Here is a 23065-nt window from a genome sequence, read left to right on the forward strand (position 1 = left end):
TCAGGTAGTGAGAGTTAGCCGGCCCGAATTCCAGGCACAACTCGTTGACCGAAAGCGAGCAAGTCCCTACCCTCTAGTAAAGAAAATGCGAGCAGGAGAACTGTTTCTTTAAAAACAGAATTTTTAACTCACTGCCTGCAGTGGCTCAGTGGCAGTCTCTGCAGTGCAGTAGCACCAGAGATAAGGCCCAAGAGGATAAAGAGGGGCACAAGGCCTTTCTTGCTCCCTCAGGAACCTGATGCTCAGGACGTGCTTCCCATGCTACTGCATGGCCCCTCAGTCGGTGTTAGTGGACCTCGTTCTAGGAGCGGTTGGCTCGGAGAAACGAAAGGTCTGATCATGGGCTGAGGTTTTGGCGGCAGGCCGGGGTGATCTGTTGTCACACAGGGCGTGCCGCTCTGCCATGGTCACCTCGGGACTCATCCACGCCACAGACATCTATCCAGGCACAAGGAGATCATAACCAAACGAACGAACCCCTTTGACGCTGACCAAAGGAATTCCCAAAAAGGAACGCAAAAGCAAAGACGCAAGTAGACTACCTCCAGACTTTTAAGCTGAAACTGGTGTTTTGATAAGTGTAATAACCTGTCTAAGAAACGATAGAAGGGTTAAATTAATGATTGATGGTTCGTTCAGGTCATGTCTTACAAGTGCATATAGAAATTCGGAATTTTCTTCCTCTTACCCTTAAACTCATTCTTTTCAAACTCATTCTTTTTCTTTTATTTATTTATTTCTTTATTTCTTTCTATTATTTCTTTCTGTAACTAGTATGAATGTGTGCGTGTGGTTGTGTTAGATATTTTAGATGATTAGCTTTAGGTGTTAGTATATAATCAATAAAGTATTGTTTGCATTTGAAAAGAGATTGCTTGTGTACTGCTTATCAAATTTATTGTCTTAAACTTCGATCTAAGTTACCGATGCTTTTACCCGTGGTTATTTCTTAATTTATTGTTAGCTGGGGATTAAGTCTTTCTTGGCCAGGGAGATATTATATTTCCTAGAGTTAATACTTGTTTATGCTTTAAAAATAACTGGTCAATGCTAGATTTGTTGCCGAATACTGATTGGTTAAGAGAATGACAGAGACCAAGGTCCCACGAGAGATGAACAAAACAGATTTCAGCAGGAACTATCCATGATCTCAGATTGGAATGTCTCAAACCCCATAAACTTTACACACCAAGAGACTTTACATATCAAAATCCATAAAACTCATCCCAAAACAATTCTTGACTGACCTATAATCAAACACAATTGAAGCTTCTAGGTGATTTTGTTCAAACATAATCCCACATTCCAGACTCAAATCACCAAACCCAGAGCCATAAATCACCCACAGGCTCCAGAGAGTCTGCTAACCAAAGACTTTTTATTGGTTAACTAAAGGAAGAACGTTGTCAACGTTTGATAGTTTTGCAAGACGGATCGGTTCACTGTTTCATATCAATGCTATCTTACGAACACAACTAGCAAGATGGCTGGAATTAAATCTGTGTAAAATGTTTCGTATTCTGATAATTAGAAATCATGTCTAAACTGGTGCATCTGGTCTCCGCTTAAAGCTAGAGAACCGACACCCCCCCCAGGGAAGACATGATTTACGACTTTGCAGACAAAGCAGCAGTCAGACCTCCAAATCCTTTTCAGATAAAAAAAACCTTTAAAACCCAGCGCAGAGCGTCGAGTCGAGTGGAGACAGCAGACGATGGTTATAGTAACCATGTAACAGACGAGCAGACCAACCCAAATTAAGATCAGATGGGTTAGATTCATTTCCAGTCATCTAACTACTTTCCGTATCTCATTTTCTTTCTTTCTTGGTGTTATTCTTCTTTTCCGATTGAAAGTCTCGGTTTTAAGTTAAGTTTTGCTGCAAAGTTTCGGTCCACGATTCACGGCTGCAACGCATGCTTTCAACTTCAAAGACGCTTCAACCATCTGCCAGCACACCACGTGACTGGTTCTCCCTGAACTCTATCCAAGCACGAGGAGATCAACCAACGGACCCCGAAAAACACCCTTGTACCCGACAAAAGGGAATCCTCAAACGGAACGCAGAAACGCAAGTAACCTCTAGACTCTTAACTGAACTGGTGCATTATAACCTTTTATAACCTGCATAAGGAACGACCAGGGTTAAATTAATGATTGATGGTTCGTTCAGGTCATGTCTTGAGTGCATATAGAAATTCGGCATTTCTTCCTCTTACCCTTAAACTCATTCTTTCCAAACTCTTTCTTTATTTCTTTATTTCTTTCTGTAACTTGTATGAATGTGTGTGTATATGCGTGTGCGTGTGTTTGTGTTAGGTACTTTCATGTGTGTTAGCATATAATCAATAAAGTATTGTTTGTATTTGAAAAGAGAAGTATTACTTGTGTTGTGCTTACGAATTTATTGTCTTGAACTGCGATCTAAGTTACCTATGCTTTTACCCTTGATTTATTTCTTAATTTACTGTTAGCTGGGGATTATTCTTTCTTGGCCAGGAAGATATTATATTTTGAGTTAATAATTGTTTATGCTTTCTGTTCATTGGATGAACTGATAAAATGATCATACTATTGATTCTGCTACAGTAAATTCTGAAAATAATTAAATTATTAATTATTGATCATAATCCATTATGAATAATAATTAATTATATTTATACGGGCGTATAAACGCTACAGGGCTGACTGGCCGTGTATTCCACCAAATAACACATTACTGACATTAACGTTTCAGTACTAAGCTTATAAAGCTCAATTAACATATACTAACTCTATACAAGCACTTTAAGTAGGTATTTAACGTTATAACTGTAAACTCTCTTTACTAAAACATTGAGTGCACTGAAACTGAATTAATCTCTTTTAAACATTATCAAGTCGCGATCTCCCACACGACATCAGACAGCGTGTAATAAGCAGCGCGGACGAACATCCGCCGAGCAGGCTGCACTCCAGCCGCAGATGCGTCGATGTGGTCATTTTTATCGATTCCATAAAACAAATGCATCAAACTAACACATTGAATTTACATATACACCAGTTGTGATGTCACATCACTATTCTTACCTGGAAATCCAACAAAGACAACAATAAATTAGTTTCTGTTTCACAGTGTTGAAATCATAGACTGTAAAAAATATGGACAAAGCGTCTGTGACGTCACCCATAGACTTTCTGAAGAACGGGTTTGAAGCCGTTTATGGGGGGTGTCGGTACACGATCCGTTCCATCTGCACGATCCGTTCTACGCATGCGTAGTAGACGCAGTAGAAAACGCACATGCGCAAATGATAATTCTATTTTGCAACGATTTACGACACTGCACGATCTGTTCCACGCATGCGCATATTTGTACTGCGAGACTTTAATTCACTCACAGCGAAAGAAAATTTAGTTCAGCGGAAAAAACGAGAAGTTTGCCCTTTACGATGCCGTTAGTCAATATTTGGTTGACAGGTTAGTGGATGTGGCGTTGAAGAAGAAGGTCTCACGAATGGCTGCAAATTTCGTTATAAGAGGTAAGTGAGTGTGGGCATTTGAAATAATAGCATTGTTTTAGTTAACACGTGTGAGCATGTCAGTAACATTCCATCTAGTCAGACATAGTAACCGCCAACATTTTTCACCACACGTGTTTGCATCCCTGAACAAAGACACGTGCACATAAGTGCTGTATTGTAATACCAAACAAAGCAGCAAAATCATTACGTAACATTAACAAACATTGTTTGTCTATCACAGAAAGTAAATTATTCTACACTGGCCCCAGTGCACAATTCATGAGGCTGGTTGTGTCTGATGAGCAGAGGTGGGCTGTCCTGGAGGAGTGCCACAACAACCCTGGCACAGGGAACCATGGGGGAGTGAGGGCGACCATGGACAGGGTTGTTGTGGGGTACTACTGGGATAACATAAAGGCAGATGTGGCAGACTGGGTACTTTTTTGGAACTTTCATGGAATTTAACACTATGTCTCTCAGGCAATGAATTGATTTAGTGGCTTTGTTTGACTACAGATAATTATTTGGTCTAAATAATAAATGTATCCATCAGGTCAAAAGCTGTCACAGATGCCAAAAGAACGACCCCATAAAGACTGTGTCTCCTGCCCTTCACCCTATTAAGGTAGAGCTTACCTTGGTGTACCACTTGAAGCAACAAGTTAGGTGATGTGGTAATATTACATATATCTACAGGTGAAAGAGCCGTGGGAGGTGGTCGGTATGGACCTCATTGGTCCACTGAAAAAAACCATGAAAGACCATCAATACGTCCTCACGGTGACAGACCTCTTCACGAAGTGGGTTATCGCTGAGCCTTTGAAGTGTGGCTCCAGCACTGAGGTGGCTGAGGCACTTGTGTCAAAGCTCTACACATTTGGTATGGTCTGGAAAATCATCACTGACAGGGGCCAGGCATTTGTTAATAATAATAATAATAATTCCTTACATTTATATAGCGCTTTTCTCTGCACTCAAAGCGCTTTACATAGAAGGTTAACGAGGTATGTGTCCTTATTACCCTCTCCTTTCACCCCCTTCACACAGGACATATGACATCATCACAATTCACACTGTTTTAAGCAGTAATTGGTCATTTCTGAGACCAATAAATATTGAATATAACCATGTGTGTCTGAATTATGTACAGCTTAATGCACACATATTTGCGGCGCTGAACATCAAGCATGCCATCACAAGTGCATACCATCCCCAGTCAAACGGCCAAGTAAGTGTGCCATCATGACATCCTGCAAAACAGTAAAGTCAACTTTAGCCAATGTATACTAAAGTGCATGTAGTAATTCCTTTCTATGTTGAAGGATGAGAGAACTAATAAAAATGTAAAGAGGACTCTCAGAAAATATGTTAATCAGCACCATGATGATTGGGACATCCACCTGCAGGCCATAGTTTATGGAATAAACACTGCAAAACAGGTTATTATTCAAAATGACTAGATAACGTACATTGCATACATGTTTTAAAAGTTTTATTTTGTGATTTGATGCAAAACATTTTGTTTCAAATTAGAGATCCACCAAGTACAGCCCGTACTTTTTAATGTACAATAGGCACCCCCGTCTACCACAGGCATTAAATGTCTGTGAGACAGACGCTGCCTTTGAATTGGCGGACCCAGAGGAGGAGCTGGAGCTAAAACTAGCTGGAGTCAAGGCCCTCAATGAAACGGTTTGTTCAGAGTTGTGTGGATGGCTTGTTCAATTTGAATAAGAATGTTCGCATAGTAATATATTCTTATCTTTAAGGTACGGATAAACATTGAAAAGGCACAGGGGAAACAAAAAAAAAGGCTTTTGAGGCAAAGAAAAGGAAAGGGGTTCGCCAGTGCTCAGTTAAGGCAGGGGACGAGGTCCTAATTGGGGAGCCCAAAAAGAAGGTGAAGAAGGGAAATTGTTTCCAGGATCTCCACCAAGGGCCATTCACCCTCACATCCCTGACAGAGAAGGGTGTGGCAAGTGTGGCTATGTTAGGGAAAATACAGAAAGTTAATGTTGCGCAGCTAAGGCCCTACTTTCGGCCACAAGGTATTGTAATAATCCTACTTGGTGACATAGCAAATATAAACATGACACTTGACAATGACGATTACTATTTACTTTCCTGTTGTGTAGATCATAGCCATGAATCTGAGGGCAGCCAAAACGATGCAGAAGACATTGGACTGGTGGACCACCAGTATGCCAATAAAGGTCCACTGTGGTCCAAGAGGTTGTGTCCTCAGCAAGAACAAGTGGTGAGTGCCAAAATAAACAGGATTGTTCACATGCACAGCTTGTTGGTGTGCTTTAAATAATAAATGCATGGTTGCTCATTCCTAACAGGGATATGTTTTATTTCTAGCTGACCTACAGTGAGGAAAATAAGTATTTGAACACCCTGCTATTTTGCAAGTTCTCCCACTTGGAAATCATGGAGGGGTCTGAAATTGTCCACTGTGAGAGACATAATCTAAAAAAAAAATCCAGAAATCACAATATATGATTTTTTAATTATTTATTTGTATGATACAGCTGCAAATAAGTATTTGAACACCTGTCTATCAGCTAGAATTCTGACCCTCAAAGACCTGTTAGTCTGCCTTTAAAATGTCCACCTCCACTCCATTTATTATCATAAATTAGATGCACCTGTTTGAGGTTGTTAGCTGCATAAAGACACCTGTCCACCCCATACAATCAGTAAGAATCCAACTACTAACATGGCCAAGACCAAAGAGCTGTCCAAAGACACTAGAGACAAAATTGTACACCTCCCCAGGCTGGAAAGGGCTACGGGGAAATTGCCAAGCAGCTTGGTGAAAAAAGGTCCACTGTTGGAGCAATCATTAGAAAATGGAAGAAGCTAAACATGACTGTCAATCTCCCTTGGACTGGGGCTCCATGCAAGATCTCGCCTCGTGGGGTCTCAATGATCCTAAGAAGGGTGAGAAATCAGCCCAGAACTACACGGGAGGAGCTGGTCAATGACCTGAAAAGAGCTGGGACCAAGGTTACTGTTGGCAATACACTAAGACGTCATGGTTTGAAATCATGCATGGCACGGAAGGTTCCCCTGCTTAAACCAGCACATGTCAAGGCCCGTCTTAAGTTTGCCAATGACCATTTGGATGATCCAGAGGAGTCATGGGAGAAAGTCATGTGGTCAGATGAGACCAAAATAGAACTTTTTGGTCATAATTCCACTAAACGTGTTTGGAGGAAGAAGAATGATGAGTACCATCCCAAGAACACCATCCCTACTGTGAAGCATGGGGGGGGGTAGCATCATGCTTTGGGGGTGTTTTTCTGCACATGGGACAGGGCGACTGCACTGTATTAAGGAGAGGATGACCGGGGCCATATATTGCGAGATTTTGGGGAACAACCTCCTTCCCTCAGTTAGAGCTTTGAAGATGGGTCGAGGCTGGGTCTTCCAACATGACAATGACCCGAAGCACACAGCCAGGATAACCAAGGAGTGGCTCTGTAAGAAGCATATCAAGGTTCCGGCATGGCCTAGCCAGTCTCCAGACCTAAACCCAATAGAGAATCTTTGGAGGGAGCTCAAACTCCGTGTTTCTCAGCGACAGCCCAGAAACCTGACTGATCTAGAGAAGATCTGTGTGGAGGAGTGGGCCAAAATACCTCCTGCAGTGTGTGAAAACCTGGTGAAAAACTACAGGAAACGTTTGATCTCTGTAATTGCAAACAAAGGCTACTGTATATATATATATATATATATATATATATATAGTATATATATAATATTAACATTGATTTTCTCAGGTGTTCAAATACTTATTTGCAGCTGTATCATACAAATAAATAGTTAAAAAATCATATATTGTGATTTCTGGATTTTTTTTTTTTAGATTATGTCTCTCACAGTGGGCATGCACCTACGATGACAATTTCAGACCCCTCCATGATTTCCAAGTGGGAGAACTTGCAAAATAGCAGGGTGTTCAAATACTTATTTTCCTCACTGTATGTGCTGGACAGAACACGTCCAGCAAAAGAAATTGTTGTTCTGGATGGTCCAGTTTGTCTTCAAAGGGAGGACTTTTGGAGCCTGGGGCTAGATGAACAGGTGGAGAGCAATGTAAGTGGATATTGCTGTAAAGAGTTTGGATGGTTCTAATGCCTTTATTGTAACTATGCAAAACATTCTGTGCTTTTAGATTGGGGATGCGTGCTTCAGGCTGGTAGAGGAGGCAGCCAGGAGACATGTATGTATTTGTATTTACCTTGACTTACACATAAATTTGTGCAAAAGTGAGTACACCTCTCACATTTTTCCCAAATACTTTGTCTTTTCATGGGACAGCACTATAGAAATGAAACTGTGATGCATCTTAAGGTAGTCGCTGTACAGCTTGTATAACAGTATAGATGTATTGTCCTCTAAAAATAACTCTACATACAGCCAAACAGCTGGCAACAAAAGTGGAAGGTGGAGGAGAGCAAGGAGTGTAACATCCACCAGCTCTGTGATGTCATCATGAAGGATTGGGAGAGGATTCCTATAGAAACCTATGCAGCTCTGGTGAATTTCAAGTACGTAGGGGTTAAGGCAGTGCATGATAATGGTACTCACAAAAAAATATTGACAGTTTATGCACAATTAGGACATTCGCTGTGAGGTGTACTCACTTTTGTTGCCAGCTGTTTAGACGTTAATGGCTGTATCATTGCTGTTTTCAGAGGACAATAAATCTATACTGCATAACAAACTGTACACTGACTACCTTAAGATGCATCAAAGTTTCATTTCTATAGTGCTGTCCCATGAAAAGATATAACAGAATATTTGCTAAAATGTGAGGGGTGAGGGGTGGGGCTGGGGGGGGTACTCACTTTTGTGAGATATGTATATGAAATGCAGACATACAATTTTATTCAGGGAATGGATGTCCACATTGCTGACCTATTTGAAGTCCCTAAATGGAAACTAAGGGAACCTAGTTTGCCGGTAAGTTGCATAATGTGTTGACAAGTCCAGCAGATACACCTCTTTAAGTGAAGATATGTCAAAGGAGATCTGAACATAGTTTATTTTTTCATAGGACAATGTGGAATCTAAAGACATCATAATTTTGCCAGCATGGACTAGGGGGTCACAAAGTGCAAGCCACTACATGCTTTGTGTACAGTTACATTGTTTTTTAGTTTTTCCTCTATTTTTAAACCAGTTGGTGCCCCTATAGCTGACATTAATAGGGTATGTTCTTCATATGTGTTATTAGTTGCTAAGAAGGAGGCTATTTTTCTGGACTCATTATGTCCAAATGGGTTTGGAGATGAGAAATACCGAACCATATTTAGGTTTGAAACGCATAAGTAGAGGACATTAGCAAGGTTTGACCTGTGACCGAATAAGGCTAACACAGAGAACAGAAAGTGCATGTAGTTACATGCTACTATGGAAATTAAAGTTAATACATGATGGGTGTTTTCTACATTTTTTTTTTTTTTTTTTTTTTTTATCCAGTTAAGCCTGAACAGCACTCTGAAAATCTTCAATCTGATGACACTGTGTAACAGCCTTAACAAATACAGATCAATGAAATGGACTGATATCCAGTTCAGGCAAAGCCTTGTTCTCTGGCTTTAGGATTGAGTAAAAGCCTTGTTCTCTGGCTTCAGGTTTGAGTAAAAGCCTTGTTCTCTGGCTTTAGGATTGAGTAAAAGCCTTGTTCTCTGGCTTCAGGTTTGAGTAAAAGCCTTGTTCTCTGGCTTCAGGTTTGAGTAAAAGCCTTGTTCTCTGGCTTTAGGATTGAGGAAAAAACCTTGTTCTATGGATTCAGTTTTGCATAATTTTTTTCCAGACAACTTGCAGGAGCAGTGGCTAATGGACCATGGGTGGAGAAGACGGGCAAAGATTTTGATGTAACTTTGCTTACTATGTAATTTTGCCATTTCATTTTGCTCAGCGGACACTATATATGGTTGTCAACATCACATCTGAGTAACTGTTTATTACTTTTCAGCCATTTCCAGTTCAGTCAGATGGACAGAGCTGTGGGATATTCATGCTTATGGTAAACTTATACAATTTCTATTCATTTTTTCCTGTTTGTCCTAAATCTCCGTAATCATTATTTTTCTCTTTAACAGTATGCCCTCTGCATCTGTACTGGTGCCATGTTTCACTTTTTGGATGTAAGTTGTAATTCATGGAATGTATGTATCCAAGAATGTTAAAAAACAAACAATGCAAGACTCCAATATTACATGTGTATTACAGACTGACATACCATCTATTCGGAAGTGGTGGTGTCTCCAGATTCTGGAGAAATTCTCGATCGCAAGGTAGGACACATTTCAAGCAGTAAATGTCACGGTTCATAAATCCTATGTCTCTTCCTTGTCTCGTGTTCTGTTGTTGTGTGTGTGTTAGTGCTAATTGTGTGGGCGTGTCTACTCATTAGTGCTCATCAGTGTTCCAGCTCATCATCCCCATCACCAGCTGCAGCTCATCTCATCACCCTATATATACTCACCACTTCCTCATCTCCTTTGTCAGATCGTTGTGTATGGTGTCCCGGTGTGTTTCCCAGTCTGCGTTCGAGTCGTGTGCCTTCCTTGTTCCTGTTCCTGTTCGTGTTCCTGTGGATTACTTTGGATTATCTCACCTCTGGACTCATCTCATCGCACTGCTGCACCTCACCACTGGGTTTCATCTGGCCATCGGGGTCCCTGCGCCGCTAGCCTGTTCTCTGGACGTTACGTCATTCTATATCACAATAAAGAGTTTAACTTGCATCTTGCTTCCTGCCATCATTTCATGACAGACCGATCTGACCTCACCATGGAAGCAGCGAGTGACTCTTCAAGTTCACTGGAAATGTTTGTGAGCAACAGCATACAGAGAATGGACGCTCAAGAGAAAAACCTCAACAATACAGCTCGCGCTGTTCAGGCGTTAGTGGCGCAGGTGTCCGGGCTCACCCAGCAGATTCAACAGCTTCGCGTTCCCACTGCGCCACCCACGCTGCCGATTCCCCCACCACCAGTACAGCCCTCCCAGTCGGAGCCCCGCCTGCCGGTTCCTGAAGCCTATTCAGGTGAACCTAATTACTGTCGAGCTTTCCTAACCAGGTGTTCGATGCATTTCTCTCTTCAGCCCAGAACATTTCATGATGAGCGGACCAAGGTCGCGTTCGTACTGACGCTTCTGACTGGGAAAGCGGCGCTATGGGGAACAGCGGTGTGGGAGAATCGGGACGAATGCTGCTCCTCGTTCCAGAGGCTCTCCAATGAAATGAGGCGGGTATTTGATCGCGCTGTTGCAGGAAGAGAGGCTGCTAGAGTGCTGGCAGATTTACAACAAGGCGAGAGATCCGTGTCGGATTTTTCGATTGAGTTTCGAACCCTTGCAGCAGAGAGCCAATGGAACGAGGAGGCGCAGTGGGACATGTTCCTGCATGGGCTGGCTGACCACGTCCAAAAGGAAATCTACGCCATGGACCTTCCCACCAGACTCAATGACCTCATTGCTCTGGCCCTAAGAGTGGACGCACGGCTTTCTCGTGTAGAGCGACGTGATCAACCTAACCGTCCTTCTGGAGGTACCGAGGGACAGCGTTCCGGAGGCGGGGACGCGGTCAGCCCCGTCTACGATCACGAGCCCATGCAGGTGGGACGAGCCCGGCTTTCCCGGGAGGAGAAGGACAGGTGGAGATCCCTGGGCCTTTGCATGTACTGTGGAGGAGCTGGACATTTCGCTTACAGTTGTCCGTTAAAAGGCCCAGCCCTGACAAGTAAGTATGAGGCTACTGTCGGGTGGGATCTCTGCCGAGAAGACCTCATCAACATCTACTCTCCTTCCGGTAAGACTCCGATAGTCAACTCACCTCCACGACTGTCGGGCACTTCTGGATTCAGGGGCTGAGGGTAATTTCATGGACCACACTTTTGCACACAAGTTTCAAGTTCCCCTCAGACCCCTCACACACCAGATTGCAGTACACGCCCTCAATGGTCAAAAGCTCCCCACCATTTCACTGGCCACCGAAGACATCACCCTCATCACATCAGGCAACCATACTGAGACCATCTCCTTTTACATTTTGGACACTCCTCTTGCACCCATCGTCCTTGGTCACCCCTGGCTCACCCGTCACAACCCCAAAGTGGACTGGCAGTTAAAGTCTGTGTCAGCGTGGAGTAATTTTTGTCATAAGTCTTGTCTTGTGTCTGCTTGTCCGTCTGTTTCTGTCCCTGTGTTTCAGGAGGAGGCAGTGGATTTATCTAACGTGCCCGCGGAGTACCTGGACCTGAAGGAGGTGTTCAGTAAGTCTCGGGCTGCTTCTCTTCCCCCGCATCGTCCCTATGACTGTGCTATAGAGTTATTGCCAGGTACGTCTCCGCCTAAGGGCAAGTTATATTCACTCTCTGTCCCAGAGAGAGAGGCCATGGAGAAATACATTTCTGATTCTCTAGCAACGGGGTTCATCCGCCCTTCCTCTTCTCCAGCGGGGGCGGGGTTATTTTTTGTGGGGAAGAAGGATGGATCGTTGCGACCTTGTATTGATTACCGGGGGCTGAACAGCATCACGGTAAAGAATACTTATCCTTTACCGTTGATGTCTTCAGCCTTCGAGAGGTTGCAGGGAGCATCTATCTTCACGAAATTGGATTTACGGAATGCTTATCATTTGGTCCGCATCAGGGAGGGGGGTGAGTGGAAGACCGCTTTTAACACCCCCAGGGGGCACTTTGAATACTTGGTTATGCCTTTTGGCCTTTCCAACTCCCCAGCGGTCTTCCAGGCACTGGTCAATGACGTGTTACGAGACATGGTCGATCAGTTCATATATGTCTACCTGGATGACATATTGATTTTTTCATCGTCTCTCCAGGAACACGTGCAACACGTCCGACAAGTGCTTCAGAGGTTGCTAGAGAATGGGCTTTTTGTCAAGGCGGAGAAATGCGCTTTTCATGCACAGTCTGTTCCTTTTCTAGGTTACATCATTTCGGATGAGGGAATGCGCATGGATCCTGAGAAGATCAAGGCTGTGGTGGATTGGCCAAGTCCAGATTCCCGTAAGGCCCTACTGAGGTTTCTGGGGTTCGCCAATTTCTACCGGCGTTTCATTCGCAATTTCAGCCAACTAGCCGCACCTCTGACCGCCTTGACCTCCCCCAGAACGACGCTCAGGTGGTCAGACGCAGCCGAGGCTGCGTTTGCCAAACTGAAGGGTTGCTTCGTTTCAGCCCCCATTCTGATAACCCCTGATCCATCACGTCAGTTCGTGGTGGAGGTCGATGCGTCAGAGGTGGGGGTAGGTGCAGTGTTCTCCTTCAAACGACAAGATGCATCCTTGCGCGTTTTTGTCTCATCGTTTATCCCCTGCCGAGCGCAATTATGACATTGGCAACAGAGAGTTGTTGGCGGTCAAGTTAGCATTGGAGGAGTGGCGCCACTGGTTAGAAGGGTTGGGGGTACCTTTTATCGTCTGGACCGATCACAAGAACTTGGAATACATTCGGACTGCTAAAAGATTGAACTCCAGGCAGGCTCGGTGGGCTCTTTTTTTCGGTCGTTTTGATTTTACTCTCTCGTACCGCCTGGGTTCCAAGAACATCAAACCCGATTCTTTATCATGTATTTTTGACCGTTCCGAACGCCCGTCTACTCCCGAGTGCATTTTACCAGAGACTCTATTCATCTCTACACTCACATGGGAGATCGAATCGAAGGTCAAGAAGGCCTTAGAAGGGGTAACGCCTCCGGCTCGTTGTCCACCGAATCGGTTATTTGTGCCTGAGGGGTTACGGTCCAGCGTTATTCAGTGGGGACATTGTTCCAATGTGGCTTGTCATCCAGGAGTTAATCGAACTAAATTTTTAGTCAAGCAACGATTCTGGTGGCCTCTTATGGCTCGTGACGTTCACAGTTTTGTCTTGGCTTGCTCAGTTTGTGCCACGGGTAAGACTTCTAATCGACCTCCAGATGGGTTGCCTTCGAGACCCTGGTCCCATATCACTCTAGATTTTATCACCGCCCTCCCACCCTCTCAGGGTCACACGGTAGTTTTGACCGTGGTGGACCGGTTCTCGAAGGCGGCCCATTTCGTTCCCTTGCCCAAATTACCCTCAGCCAAGGAGACAGCGCTGATTGTCGTTAACCACGTCTTTCGGCTACATGGCCTCCCGACAGACGTGGTTTCTGACAGAGGACCCCAATTTGTGTCCAAATTTTGGAGAGAATTTTGTAAACTCCTGGGGGCGACTGTCAGTCTGTCCTCTGGGTTCCATCCCCAGAGCAATGGTCAAACTGAGCGAGCCAACCAGGATTTGGAGAGAACGTTGCAATGTTTAGTGTCCAAGAATCCTTCCTCTTGGAGTCAGCAACTGTCTATGGTGGAGTACGCCCACAACACGTTGCCAGTGTCATCCACGGGCCTATCACCGTTTGAGTGTAGTGTAGGGTACCAGCCACCAATTTTTCCTAGTCTGGAATCCGAAGTCGCGGTCCCCTCCGCCCACGCCTTCGTCCAGAGGTGTCGCCGTACTTGGACCAGAGCCCGTGAGACTCTACTCCAAGTGGGGGCGTGCACCAAGGCCAAAGCCGATCGCCACCGGCGTAGGCCTCCCGTATACGTCGTCGGTTCTAAAGTGTGGCTTTCTACCAAGGACATTCCTCTCCGCTCCGTTTCAAATAAGCTTGCACCTAAATTCATTGGCCCGTTTTCTGTCACTAAAATCATTAGTCCGGTGACAGTCCGCCTCAATCTCCCTCCAGTGTACAGGAGAATTCATCCTGTTTTTCATGTGTCCAAAATTAAGCCCGTTTTCTTTGCTCGCATTAATCAGCCAGTCCCGGTTCCCCCCCCCGCCGCGACTCGTAGACAGGGTACCTGCAACTGGCGGCGGGTTAGCATCGGAGCTTCCATCTCCAGCGGCAGGCCACGGGCTGGCGCCTGAACCACGAACGCCTGCGACTGGCGGCGGAGCGTCCGCCTCCGGCGGCGGGTGGCGGGCTGGCACCTGAGACACGGGCATCGGCAGCTGGCGGCAGGTTGGCATTGGAGCTTCCATCTCCAGCGGCGGGTAGTGGACTAGTACCGGAGCTACGACCACGAGCAGCGGGGCTTCATTGGACTAGCGACAGGGCTGATAAAACTTCCACCACCAAAACCTACAACTATTAAGGTATCAAACAGACAATTGCAAACTAAACTTTTACAAACTGTTAACCATGCGAAAATTCTATGGGACCCTGAAGCTAAACCAAAGGGGATTTTTGGTGGTCACATTAATATTAGAAGTCTTCCATCTAAAACGGAACAATTGGAAAAATTATTATATGACTCAAATTTGGACTACCTAGGGCTCACCGAAACTTGGTTGAAAACAAATACCCCTGCAGGTGCCTATACTATTCAAAATTATAATTTATTTAGAAGAGACAGACCACATAAAAAAGGAGGTGGTGTGCTGTTATATGTTAAAAGGAATATCCAATGCAAACAGATGGTTTTTCCCGAAAATGGCTTGGAATGTGTGGGAGTTACGATTTGTCTATCCCCTGAAATGTCTTTTAATGTTGTAGTATTATATAGGCCGCCTAATGAGAAGGATGCATTCTTCGATATGTTAAAAGATGTACTCAAAGTTTGTAGCAACAAGGAAACTATTTTTATGGGGGATTTTAACTTAAATTGGTTGGATAAAACACGTTCCAATAAGTTAAGGCACCTTGCCAAACAGTTTAATCTAACTCAAATGATAAAGAATCCAACTAGAATAACTAGCTCCACTAAAACACTGCTAGATTTGATATTCACTAATAAGTCAGATCGTGTCAATAAAACATATAATTTAATAACCGGTTTATCGGACCATAATTTAACACTGGTCTCTAGGAAACTCTCCAAGACCCGTTATAGAAATCAAAATAGAGAAAAGACCTATATATCTCTTATTCCTAAGCGTGACATGGAGCTCTTGGATACTGAAATAAAAACTATTGTCCAAAATAATTTAGTTTGTGGCCAAGACTGTGAGCTGGCCTGTAGCACTCTTAAAAATACAATTACTCAAATTCTCTCTAAATACACAAAAAGGCAGCCGCGAAAATTTAAAAGTAAAAAAACCTTACCATGGCTAAGCGAGAGGTTATGGCTTTTAATGAAAGATAGAGATGCTGCCCTAAAAAAGTATCTCAAGTCAAGGTTGGGGACTGACCAGTTGATTTTCAAAAGCCTGAGAAATAAAGTCACAGGACAGCTCAGAAGAGCTAAAGCAGACTTTTTCTTAGAAATAATTAAACAGGCTAAAGGGAATAGTAAAATGATATGGAAGTGTATTGACAATTTATCTGGGAAAGAGCGGACTAAATATGGACCTATCGAACTTAACATAAACATTGACAACAATGAAACACACGCACCAGGAACGCAAGCCACTGCAAAGGACAGCTTAATGGTTGCCAACATGTTTAATGACTACTTCATCACCCTCAGAGCTGCTTTTAACACCATCTGCAGCCTTTGTTGGGGCCACGGCTGCTGGTCCCACAGGAGGACTAAAACCCACTCTGATGGAAGTACTGAATTTTGAATGTGTAAATGAAGGCAAGGTCAACAAAGTTATTACATCACTCTCTAACTCGAGAGCAAAGGACTCATGGGGTCTTGATTCGCTGTTACTAAAAAAATATAAAGAGGACTTTGCAGAACCAATTGCGCACATAATTAATCAGTCGTTTAGTGAGTGTCTATTCCCTTCGTCCTGTAAGACTGCAATTGTCACGCCCATTTTTAAATCAGGAAATAGAAAGGACATTAAGAATTATAGACCCATTAGTATACTGCCTGCAGTTTCTAAAGTTATTGAAAAAATTGTCGCCGAACAGCTGATTGAGCACCTCGATAATGGAAATTATCGTTTTTCTGGATCTACGTAAGGCATTCGACACCGTTAACCACTCAGTGCTGCTGACAAAACTGTGGAATTTCAATCTCGCTGCAAACACTATTAGTTGGCTTCAATCATACCTAGCAGACCGTTACCAGTGCGTAAGAATAAATGATAAAACTTCACCGTTCAGATCCTGTACTACAGGGGTACCCCAGGGGTCTATTCTGGGACCATTGCTCTTCAGTTTGTACATCAATGACCTACCTTCCATCTGTGATGACGTGGAGGTCTTGATGTACGCTGATGACACGGTTTTATATACTCAGGGTTCTAATGTCAATTCTGTCGCTGCTAAACTATCTGTGGCAATGAACAAAGCAACAGAGTGGATGAACAAGTCTTGCCTTACATTGAATACAGAGAAAACGGTCACAATGTATTTTTCAAACAAAAGAATTCAAAGTGCTATTCCAAATATCTATGTGGATAGTTACATGATCAAAAATGTGGAAGAAGTTAAATACCTTGGTGTGATCTTGGATCCTGTACTAAATTTTAAAAATCATGTTAAAAGGGTATGCCGTATTTTGAAATTTAACATCGCTAACTTCCAGCACATCAGAAGCTCTTTATCATTGGAAGCAGCAAAATCGTATTTCCAGGCCATGATTATATCGCATATATTGTACTGTATGTCATCGTGGTCTCAAGCCAAACAAACTGTTTTAAACCCTCTTAGATCATTACATAATCAGGCCTTGAAAATCCTAGATAAAAAAAGCCTCGGCGGTACCACCACTGCAATATACTTGAAAAGTACAGTATACTAAGCTTTGACAACCTGATCAGGTATTCTGATATCCGTTTGGTTCATAAAATCCTTAATGATGCTGCCCCACCCCCTTTAAAAACTTATGTACAGCTACGCTCTGAACTAACAAACAGAGCGTTGAGGTCTGTATCTAGGGGTGATTGCAATGTACCCAAAAGAAAGTCTGCCTTCTCTCAATCAGCCTTTTCCTATAAAGCCATCAAAGAATGGAATGGGCTTCCAGACAATCTAAAGAACAATGCAGATTTTTACAGCTTCTCACGGACAGTCAAAGACTGGCTTTTAGACTACCAGTCCTGTTCACACTAAAAGTACCAGACGGGTATCTGGCCATCAGATGATACCCTCGTGGGTACCATTTGATGGCTTTTACACTGTATTGTGTTTTGTGTGTTATAAAAAATAAAAACTGTTGCACTTTATATATTTAGCACCTTATAACATTGCAACTAGCTAATTTTTGCACACAAATTGGTAATTTGCACTTTATATTTGTATATTGTACCTTCTCTGTAAACTGTTTTTTATATTGTATTAACTGTTTTTGCTATGTAATTTTAACTTTATGTCATTTTAACTGTGTAGGACTACAGATGGAAATTAGCATAGTGCTAAATCTGGTGCAGCCATCTTTTTAATGTAACTGCACATTGTCCTGATATAAATAAACTAAACTAAACTAAACTAAACTACTTATTCGGTCAATCGTGTTCTGGACTCAAGACGGAGGGGACGCGGATTCCAGTACTTGGTGGACTGGGAAGGTTACGGTCCGGAGGAGAGAAGTTGGGTACCAGCTAGAGACATCCTGGATCACTCCCTTATCGATGATTACAATCGGCAGGTAAGGGAGCCTGGGAACGCCAGGAGGCGTTCCTAGGGAGGGGGGTACTGTCACGGTTCATAAATCCTATGTCTCTTCCTTGTCTCGTGTTCTGTTGTTGTGTGTGTGTTAGTGCTAATTGTGTGGGCGTGTCTACTCATTAGTGCTCATCAGTGTTCCAGCTCATCATCCCCGTCACCAGCTGCAGCTCATCTCATCACCCTATATATACTCACCACTTCCTCATCTCCTTTGTCAGATCGTTGTGTATGGTGTCCCGGTGTGTTTCCCAGTCTGCGTTCGAGTCGTGTGCCTTCCTTGTTCCTGTTCCTGTTCGTGTTCCTGTGGATTACTTTGGATTATCTCACCTCTGGACTCACCTCATCGCACTGCTGCACCTCACCACCGGGTTTCATCTGGCCATCGGGGTCCCTGCGCCGCTAGCCTGTTCTCTGGACGTTACGTCATTCTATATCACAATAAAGAGTTTAACTTGCATCTTGCTTCCTGCCATCATTTCATGACAGTAAAACATTGGTCTTCTTTACAATTATGCTACATTAAAAGTACCATACTTTTGAATAGGCATGGGCAGAACTTCGGGCAGCGCTTTGCCTTCTGGATAGAGGAGGCAGAACAGCTGATGGCAGGCACCCTACCACCTATTTATAGGATTTCTCGACCCCAAATATTCAAGGTATGGCCAAACTAACCAGACAACCATTTTCACGTATGCATTCTATACAGGTAGGTCTCAAAAAATTTGAATATTGTGGAAAAGTGTGTGAATTACTGAATTAAATGTAAAACTTGAAACTGATACATTATATAGATTTATACAACATGTTACATCACGTGATATATTCAAAAATAGAAGATCGTAACAAACAGTTCAAGTCAAGTGGGTCAAATGTACACCAATAATGCGATTATTTCCAATGATCAGAGTAAGGAGTTAAACGCAGTAAGATGTTTACATGACTGGAGCAAACCTCTTCACTCCTACATGCAGTTTTTTTTTCTGATTATTCACACATAGCCCAACGCAGAGCACAAATGATGAACTCATATACTGTCCACTGTTTTAATTTATGTACGTTAAATAACAAACGGGTTCTTATGGACGTATTTTGTTATTCTGTGCCGTGATAAAGACAGAAATATTATGTCGGTGCCTGTAACAGTTTTATACATTGCTGTCACATTATTTGAGCTGTTTCTGGATGAAGGCAGACTGCTGACAGTGAGTCGTGTTGACAGAGTTCAGGGAAAACTTCCTAATGTCAAGTTTAAAATGAATACGCGCTTAAGGTGCGTGACAAAAACACGCGCACTTCAGTTAGTGCGATTACAGTATTTCACAATTGCTAAAACACTAAACCCCATTCTCTGAACCCCATGCTCAGTGGGCTAAACCCATTTGTCGAATCAGTCACTCTGTAGGCAAAACCTTAAACAAGTTCAGGTAGTTAAGACACTGTTTGCAAATCTCATCCACTCTTTTTGCAAAACTCTAAACACATTCTCACTCACTAAAACACATTTTGCACTGTGTTGCAAAATGGTAAATACATGTGGCAAAAGTTAAACACAACTACAACACCGCTGTCATCGTTTACACACAACAACTCAAAATTGTTCACACTTGTTTCTAATGATGTGATCAAATCAGTTGTCTAGAATATAAGCCAGTTCAGAGTACACAGGGGGCCCAGGTACGTTGAATGTTGATTCCAACAATGGATGGAAACAATTTGAGAGGCAGAGGAGGATGAGTTTGTGTAAGAGGTGGTGGACGAGGAGGAAGAGTACAAGGACAACGAAGAGCAAGACCAAGAATAGTAATTTCAGATCAAATTCGGGCAACTGTGATAGACCATGTTCTTGTTCATGGAATGACAATGAGGGAAGCAGTACAAAGAGTACAACCCAATTTGAGCAGATTCTCTGTGGCCACCATAATCAGGACATTCAGAGAAGAGAACAGGTAGATGTATTGTTTTTCTAATTTGTGCGACTGAAAGTTTACTGTATACATTTGATACAGTACATCAGTTTGTCAGGGGACTGGGGAAAAAAGAAAAAAAGATTTACAATACATTTTACATATGAATGTGATGTCCATTACTATTGTTACTGTATGTATACATTTGTAAGAGCATTTTCCCTTTTGTAGAATTGCAATCTCTCATTGAATTTGATTTTGCAATTGCACAATATTTTGTGTAATACACTTTTCATTTAGAGTTATCTTTGTTCTTTGGGCTTACTTTATTTTTTATACTGAAAATACAGACATTCAATACTGTATTACTTGCAGTACTTACAGTATGCAATATATTTGCTGTACTGAGTTGTGAATTATTTACTTTTATTTATGGCAAAATTATTTTCTATATGCAATAAACATTTTTTTCTCTGTAACTACATGCCCTGGACGCTGTGTTCTCAATTTTTTGATGTAGTGTCTAATGAATGCTGATGAGTGTTTATATATTGACTGGCTGTGTTTATGTTTTGAAAGCATAGTTTGATTTTGAGCACAGATCAAATGGTTTTGAGGCAAGTGTTTGATTTTGCCAGAAGAGTCAGGGGTTTTGTGAATGTAGTTTAAAGACTGGGTTTTGTGTTTAAAGTTTTGAGAATATGGGTGAAGGTTTCAAGAAATGTGTCTTAGCAATTGTGAAATACTGTAAAGTGTTTACATGGCCGCATACTGCAATTAAAAACGGCGTACGCCACCTGTTTTAATACGATTATAGTTGATGCGATTATGAGCTTAATCACATTATTAAGTATTGTATTTACATGAGGTAAAGTATAATCGCAATATTGCTAAAATCCCATTATAATCGCATTATGAGGGTGCATGTAAACGTGGTCAATGTTTCACCCTTTTTTACATTGCAGCCATCTCCTAGAGACATTTGTTAATTTTCTTTCTTCTTAATCTACACTCAGTACCCCATAGTGACAGCAAAATACAGAATTGTAGAAGTTTTTGCAAATTAATAAAAAATAAACTGAAATATCCAGAATTTCAGAAATTGGAACTTGCCCACACTGCCAAAAGTACCAATACCTGGTTTAATGACCAAGGAGTCACTGTGCTTGATTGCCCTGCAAACTCGTCTAACCTGAACCCCAAAGGGAATCTATGTGGCATTGCCAACAGGAAGATCGGAGGTACAAGATACAACAATGCAGGTGAGCTGAAAGCTGCTTTTAAAGAAACCTAGGCTTCCATAACACCTCAGCAGTGCCACATGTGGATTGCCTTCATGCCTCGTTACACTGATGCAGTATTTCAAGCAAATGGAGGCCCAACCAAGTATTTAGTGCATATACGTGAACATATTTTTCAGAAGACCGACATTTCTGTATTAAAAATTCTTGTTTTTTATTGGTTGTATGTGATTGGTCCCTTTTGAAAGACCCAAAACATCTTATGTTGTAGTGTAGTCTTAATTTATGGTATTTTACTTTATCATAGGAGGAGCAGGTAGAAGTGGAGGAGCTGCCCCTCACATTGAAACATATGTACCAGGCAGAATACATCGTGAGGAACAGTGTTGGGCTTTTCACTGGCCAGGTGCAAGAACCATCATACATGTTGATGGATCATGATGACCAAATGAAAGCGTGGAGGGTGCTGATGGAGTCGTTCACGTTCATTTTTGAAAACATCCAGGACATGGAAACCTTCATGGTTATTTGCAAAGACACCCTCAACCTGAGAGTAAATGCTGGAGTTGGGGTGCACAGTCATCCATATACAGTACATTTTGTGAGTGAGTGAGTGAGTGAGTGAGTGTGATTGTGTGTGTGTGAGTGAGTGTGTGTGAGTGAGTGTGTGTGTTTGAGAGTGTGTGTGTGTGTGTGTGTGTGTGTGTGTGTGTGTGTGAGAGAGAGTGTGTGTGAGAGAGAGTGTGTGTGAGAGAGAGTGTGTGAGAGAGAGTGTGTGAGAGAGAGAGAGAGAGTGTGTGAGAGAGAGTGTGTGTGAGAGAGAGTGTGTTTGTGAGAGAGAGAGTGAGTGTGTGTGAGAGTGAGTGTGTGTGTGAGAGAGAGTGTGTGTGAGAGAGAGTGTGTGTGAGAGAGAGTGTGTGTGAGAGAGAGTGTGTGTGTGTGAGAGAGAGAGAGAGAGAGAGAGAGAGTGTGTGTGTGAGAGAGAGAGTGTGTGTGAGAGAGTGTGTGTGAGAGAGAGAGTGTGTGTGTGTGTGTGTGTGTGTGAGAGAGAGTGTGTGTGAGAGAGAGAGTGTGTGTGTGAGAGAGAGTGTGTGTGAGAGAGAGTATGTGTGTGAGAGAGAGAGTGTGTGTGTGTGAGAGAGAGTGTGTGTGAGAGAGAGTGTGTGTGAGAGAGAGTGTGTGTGTGTGTGTGAGAGAGAGAGAGAGAGAGAGTGTGTGTGTGTGAGAGAGAGAGTGTGTGTGAGAGAGAGTGTGTGTGAGAGAGTGTGTGTGTGTGTGTGTGTGAGAGAGAGAGTGTGTGTGTGTGTGTGTGTGTGTGTGAGAGAGAGAGTGAGTGTGTGTGAGAGTGAGAGAATTTTTACTCTTAAATAAAGATACTGTACTTCACTACTGTCCACCGCTGGTCTCATGTCACTTCTGTGTGCACACATGCTTCTTTCAAGTCATTTCCATTGTCAGTTTGAAATACTCTATAACGTTTCCCCAGACTTGTTTGTAGTTCTTTCTTCATGTAAGTGCAGATGTAAGTGCAGATCTAGGCAGAAATGCATATTATGTTCCTTATTGTTTTCTGTAAACAACATTGAAGGTATTATTTTCCTCATTTAGATTATATAGATATATATTAGCCTATATAGACCCATACTAATACAGTATTACTCAACTTAAAAGTTAACTAATATTAGCAGCTTTTAATAAATTTAAAAAAAAAAACGACACAAACCGTCTTTGACAATACTACTGACCTCAGACCAAAACACGGCAAGATAAGTAAGTTAAGTCTAATACCATACAGCAATGAATCGCAAAGGGGAGTATGGAGGAAACTGATCATGTATGTTCATGT

General features: G+C 42.6%; 1 long non-coding RNA gene across 1 annotated transcript; it reads left to right on the plus strand.

Moving 5' to 3' along the window:
• The first annotated feature begins 9013 nt into the window (after positions 1–9013).
• LOC311074811 lies at positions 9014–18719 on the plus strand. Its single transcript, XR_014604367.1, has 5 exons — positions 9014–9394; positions 9496–9546; positions 9623–9667; positions 9753–9817; positions 18619–18719. It is a non-coding gene; the product is annotated as an uncharacterized lncRNA (long non-coding RNA).
• Positions 18720–23065: the final 4346 nt, after the last annotated feature.

The sequence above is a fragment of the Abramis brama genome, assembly GCF_963993115.1.
Source record: "Abramis brama genome assembly, chromosome: 23".
NCBI classification, from domain to species: domain Eukaryota; kingdom Metazoa; phylum Chordata; class Actinopteri; order Cypriniformes; family Leuciscidae; genus Abramis; species Abramis brama.